The sequence below is a fragment of the Schistocerca serialis genome, chromosome 8, assembly GCF_023864345.2.
Source record: "Schistocerca serialis cubense isolate TAMUIC-IGC-003099 chromosome 8, iqSchSeri2.2, whole genome shotgun sequence".
Lineage (NCBI taxonomy): Eukaryota > Metazoa > Arthropoda > Insecta > Orthoptera > Acrididae > Schistocerca > Schistocerca serialis.
In genome coordinates, this window is record NC_064645.1 from 506,306,955 (window position 1) to 506,312,363 (window position 5,409).

Here is a 5,409-nt window from a genome sequence, read left to right on the forward strand (position 1 = left end):
TAGGTTGCAGTAGGTACTGGGAGATGAAGAAGCTTGCACAGGGTAGAGTAGCATGGAGAGCTGCATCAAACCAGTCTCGGGACTGAAGACCACAACAACAACAACAACAACAACAACAACAACAATGTCTATTAACTCCAAAGGAAGCAGCTTAAATTTATAGATGATTACAGGCAAAAGTAGTATGGAATGCCACTCCTGAAGATTATTTGAATAAAAATTTCAGATTCGATGCACTAAGCGTCAAGTATTACAGGAAAAGTCTCCGGTCATATTACCGTAGATAATAAGATACCATAAGATACGAAGTAGGAAAACAGAGAAGAATTAGCAGGAAATTTACGAAAAGTGTACACGAAAACTGTGGACGAATATTCATGCTATGGTGACTTGCAGCACGACTGTGGAGCCTGACATCTGAAGAAAAGAAATGGTGGGATATAAGTAGCTGATCATTGAAACACAAATAAAGGCATTGATGATGCCAAAAATACAAAAGGGAAGAGACAGCCTCCATTCTAGTGGTTTTTGGCAGCAATAAAATTCCCAGATTTGTCTAGTCCCTGGATGTTAACCTACATAACCTTTCGTGATTAAAGTTGTGTAATCAACTGAAAGTTATTTAACTTTCACATAACGACTAAGAACCTCCCATAAGTATTCCTCGGTTTCAGGAATAATCACTGAAATGCTTTGTTTCTAAATCCGAAACAAATAGTTCAAACTGGTACATAAGTCGCCAGTTACTAACTAAGGAAATGTTATTTCTAGCCTTATAGCTGCAGTTTTCCAAGCAGAAAATCTTAAATTTCCCTGTGACCTCCTTCTGAAATCTGAAAACAAAACACTGTCCTCACTTTGTATTTCTCGTACCTCTGTTATTTCGATACTTCTTTGCCTACAGTCCTTTGGCGTTTTCTAGTTGTGTCGCCTTTTCATCACAATAAACGCAGCACAAGTCCTATGTAAAGAAAAGCTGCTTGCGCAATGAGGCGACGTGTGGACACGAAATTTGAAACAATACGTTGTCCTCAATTCGCATTTCTTGTGCCTCTGTTATTTCAATACTTCTTTACCTGCAGTCTTTTGGCGTTTTTTAGTGATGTCGCCTTTTCATCACTGTACACGCAGCACAAGCTCCCATGCAAAAAATGGAATCCACAGCAAGATGCTCGCGCAACGAGGCAACGTGCGGACATTAGAACGTTCATGCGTACATGCGTTATTCCCACAAATTTTTGTGCATGCCCTTTTATTCCAGTGCATCTGCGATTGTGCACGAGGGAAGGGGCATTGTGTGGACGTACCTTAATAGAACAGTTCGTGATGAAAGGCGTGGGGAAGCAAGTACTTTTGTTAGGTAGTGGCAGATTCAAGTTGGAACACGGACAAAAAATTCGATGCCTAATGTTTGTGAAAGTGTATTTGTTAGTGTATGTAGAAAGTTATACACACGAACAACTTCCTCAACATGTGCAGAGTACCTGACACGCAGTGAACGCCGGAGGGAATGTGACTACTCCCAAGATTCCTTCATTCTTCACTGCTAAGCCAACTGCGCGAATTACTGTCTGTTCGCACCAGCATTACTCTTGCACAGCAGCCCACTAAAATTTGATAATTTAAATTCACGTAATTTATTATTTCAATAGTGGTACAAGTCCATTTTTGTTCATATTGAGATACAGAGTCCTAAAGTTAAATGAGCGCTGAAAAACCTGCAGTTGAGATACCAGAAATTTTCGAGCATATGGCTTCTTGCAAGAGATGAACCTTCTTTCTGCTTGTTTGGCTACTTAATTTCATACGCACTATAGACAGAAACGTGGAGGTAATAGGCTTGCCCTTCAAATGTACCATATGGAACCTTCACGATTCTCTGAGGAATGCCCGTGATTTTCAATCACCCCCACAATGATGGAATGTTACCTTTCGGCAAAGCGTATTTTCACCTATTTTGTGTGATTTTCCTTTGGAGAAATATTTGAGTACATAGGGTACAAACTGCCGGTGGATGCCACAATTTTCTTCCTACCATCGTCCATACTGATTTCTTCTCGACGATATGAAAGAGTTTTAAAGTCCATAGAGGAATTTTTGGATATAAATTAAGAAAAAAAAGTTGTTATATTAACTTAAGTATGTTGTTAAATTAACCTAATTATGTCATGTATTGGAAAATTTGACTCGTTCCACATCATTACGAAATATCGTATTCATGATCCATGGAACTAGTATTAATCTAATCTAATCTAATCTAATGTACAATGAAATAATGTATAAAAACGCCGCACCGTACAACGTACTTTCGGCAAGACGAACTCTCACACCGGACCGTGCCGCAGAATTATTAAACTTTCTCTTTCCGGCGGAACAGTTGTACGCACTGAATACTGTGGTTTTTAGGGGCGTTTGGGCACCGCCGTAATTACCTATTCACTTTGAGTATACGAGGTGCGAACAAAAAGTAACGGGAATTTTTTAATTTCGTTGAATTTATAATCTGGTTTTCAATTTTTTTTTTGTCTTGTTGGCACACTTGTTCCTGACGCATGTTTACATTTTCAGCTGTTTTGAATATTTAGCTTATTGTTGACAGTCGAAAAAGTTATACATGTTTTCGAGTGCTCGGTGAATTTTTACTTTCGAAAAAGATGGATAAAAGAATTTGCATTAAATTTTGCTTGAAAAATGGAATGAAGCACAGAACCGCATTCGAAACGTTGAGTGTGGCTTTTGGCGAATCTACTATGTGTCTGACAATGAGTGGAATAAACGTTTCAAAGAGGGTCGAGAGGACGTGTTAGACCACGTCCGCCCTAGCACATCAATCAATGATGACAGTATGGAAAAAGTAAAGAAAAAGGTTCTGGAAATTCGCCGAATCACCATCAAAGAGATTGCTGATAATCTCGGCATATCCTTTGGCTCACACCAAACAATTTTTAGGATGTTTTCGACGGGAAACGTGTAGCCGCAAAGTTTGTTCCGAAATTGTTGAATTTGGACCAAAAATGGCGCCGCGTAGACATCGCTCAGCAATTGCTGAATAAAGTCGGCAACGATGTAGAACTTCGAAAGAAGGTTATAACAGGTGTCGAAACCTGGGTTATACAGGTATGATGTCGAAACCAAGGCCCATACGAGCCAAGATCGAAAAAAAAAAAAAAAAAAAAAAAAAGAATCGACAAGTTCGATCACATGTGAAAGTGGTTCTCACTGTTTTCTTCTATTGTAGTGGGATAGTTTTTCCATGAGTTCCTGCCTTATGGTCGTACGGTGAATACAGAATAATACCTGGAAGTTATGCGGCGTCCGCTTGCAGTAATCCGAAGAAAACGACCTGAACTGTGGCAAAGTCACTCGTGGAAAATGCATCACGATAATGCTCCCACTCACACCTCAATGTTTGTTCGTGATTTTTTTGCAAAAACGTTACGGACATGGTCACCTGCGACTTCTTTCTACTCCCGAGACTGAAGAGAACCATGAATAGGACGTCGTTTCGCCACCAGTAAAAGATAAAAACAGAATCGCTGAAGGAACTGAACACCACAACAAAAAATGAGTTTCAGAAGTACTTCCAAAATTGGTAAAAGTGGTCCCTGTTCAGACGCCAACCCGGCTGGCTCAGTCGGTAGAGCATGAGACTCTTAATCTCAGGGTCCTGGGTTCGAGCCCCACGTTGGGAACCACCACTTTAGCCACAGTGTAAAAGAATTAGGTCCTGCGACTCTGCCATGCCGTTAGTAAAACAGCTACATTGCGCGCCAAAATGCTCACTAGATGTGCTGTCTAGTGGCGCCCGAACAAGGACCCTGAGGTTAAGAGTCTTATGCTCTACCGACCGAGCTAGCCAGGCTGGACCCACGACAGGGTCACCAACACTTTAGCCGCACTGTAAATGAATTAGGTCCTGCGACTCTGCCATGCCGTTTCTTTTTCGGTTGAACTAAACGATGGAATTTTATTTTTGTGTGCGGTGCTAAATACAAAGCCCATGATTCTAGTGATGTGCAATAGTCTAGTCGAGGTCAGTGACTTCCTCGTTGGTAGCATTACTAAACACATATGAGAGGAACACACACTAGGGAAACAGAGATAAAAAAACATAATAATTAACAAACAAAAGGTATCAAAATCAAGGAGGTACTTAAGGTACCCTCCGCCACACACCGTCAGGTGGCTTGCGGAATATGGATGTAGATGTAGATGTAGAAGGAATAAGTGATCTGCAATTCCCGCGAATAAACCTAGCGCCTCTGGCAGCGCGTGTTGGGCGTGGCCGGCACTCGGATGGGTGACCATCCGGGCCACCATGCACTGTTGCCACTTTTCGGGGTGCACTCAGCCTCGTGATGCCAATTGAGGAGCTACTCGACCAAACAGTAGCGGCAGGAGTCAAAGAAAACCATCATAACGACCAGGAGAGCGGTGTGCTGACAACACGACCATCCTATTCGCATCCTCAGCTGAGGATAACACGGCGGTCGGATGGTCCCGATGGGCCGCTTGTGGCCTGAAGACGGAGTGCTGCTGCTGCTGCTCTGGCAGCGCGCATGGAACTACTGACGCCCGCACGAAAATTTGACACTCGTGCACTAAAACACACAAACACACACATACACACAGTAGGCGGCTGCGGGTCGCTACATCAGCGCTGTTGCAGCGTCGGTGGAGATCGCAGCCGGCCAAGATACAGGAGACTCTCGCAGTAAGACCGCGTCCCACTCGCCTGCGCCGTCGCCTGATGGACAGAAGGACGTGTGCTGGTCACCGCCCAACAACACAGCGCCTATTCATCAGCGATCGACACACCGGCTGTAAGTACTTGATTGATACTGTCTCCGACGTATGTATTTACCCACGTACGATGCCGACCGCGCACACCATTCTGCCTGGCGGCCGCGAATAACTCGCCTATTGCAACGAACGGCTTGCACAGAATAGAGCTGGATCTTGGCCTCCGCCGCGCATTTCACAGTGGCGGATGTAGCAGAGCCAATAATAGGAGCGGATTTCTTAGCGTACTATAACCTTTTACCAGATATGACCAACACACGCCTTGTAGACCAGAACACCGAGCTGACGGCCGCAGGTTTCTGGCGCCAGACGTCCACCCAATCTGCCCGGCTGATTACCGCCACTGATGATGAGTATGCTGTGCTATTGAAGGACTTTCCAGCCTTAACAAAGCCAATGGGTATACCAAAGGATGTCAGGCACAACACTGCGCACTATATAAAGACAACCGAGGTGATATGTCTGCGTAAGCAGAAGAAACTAATGATCAAAGTCCGAGAAAAACTTATTGGACTGTTCAATTAACCCAAACAAATTCTCCAAGTACAACACCAACACAAAACAGTGATCCGTCTTCGAATCACAACTACATACAAGAATAATATA

General features: G+C 43.4%; 1 non-coding gene across 1 annotated transcript; it reads left to right on the forward strand.

Annotated features, from left to right (window-relative positions):
• Positions 1–3,619: 3,619 nt before the first annotated feature.
• Positions 3,620–3,692, forward strand: Trnak-cuu (transfer RNA lysine (anticodon CUU)). The gene has a single exon. It is a non-coding gene; the product is annotated as a tRNA-Lys (tRNA).
• Positions 3,693–5,409: the final 1,717 nt, after the last annotated feature.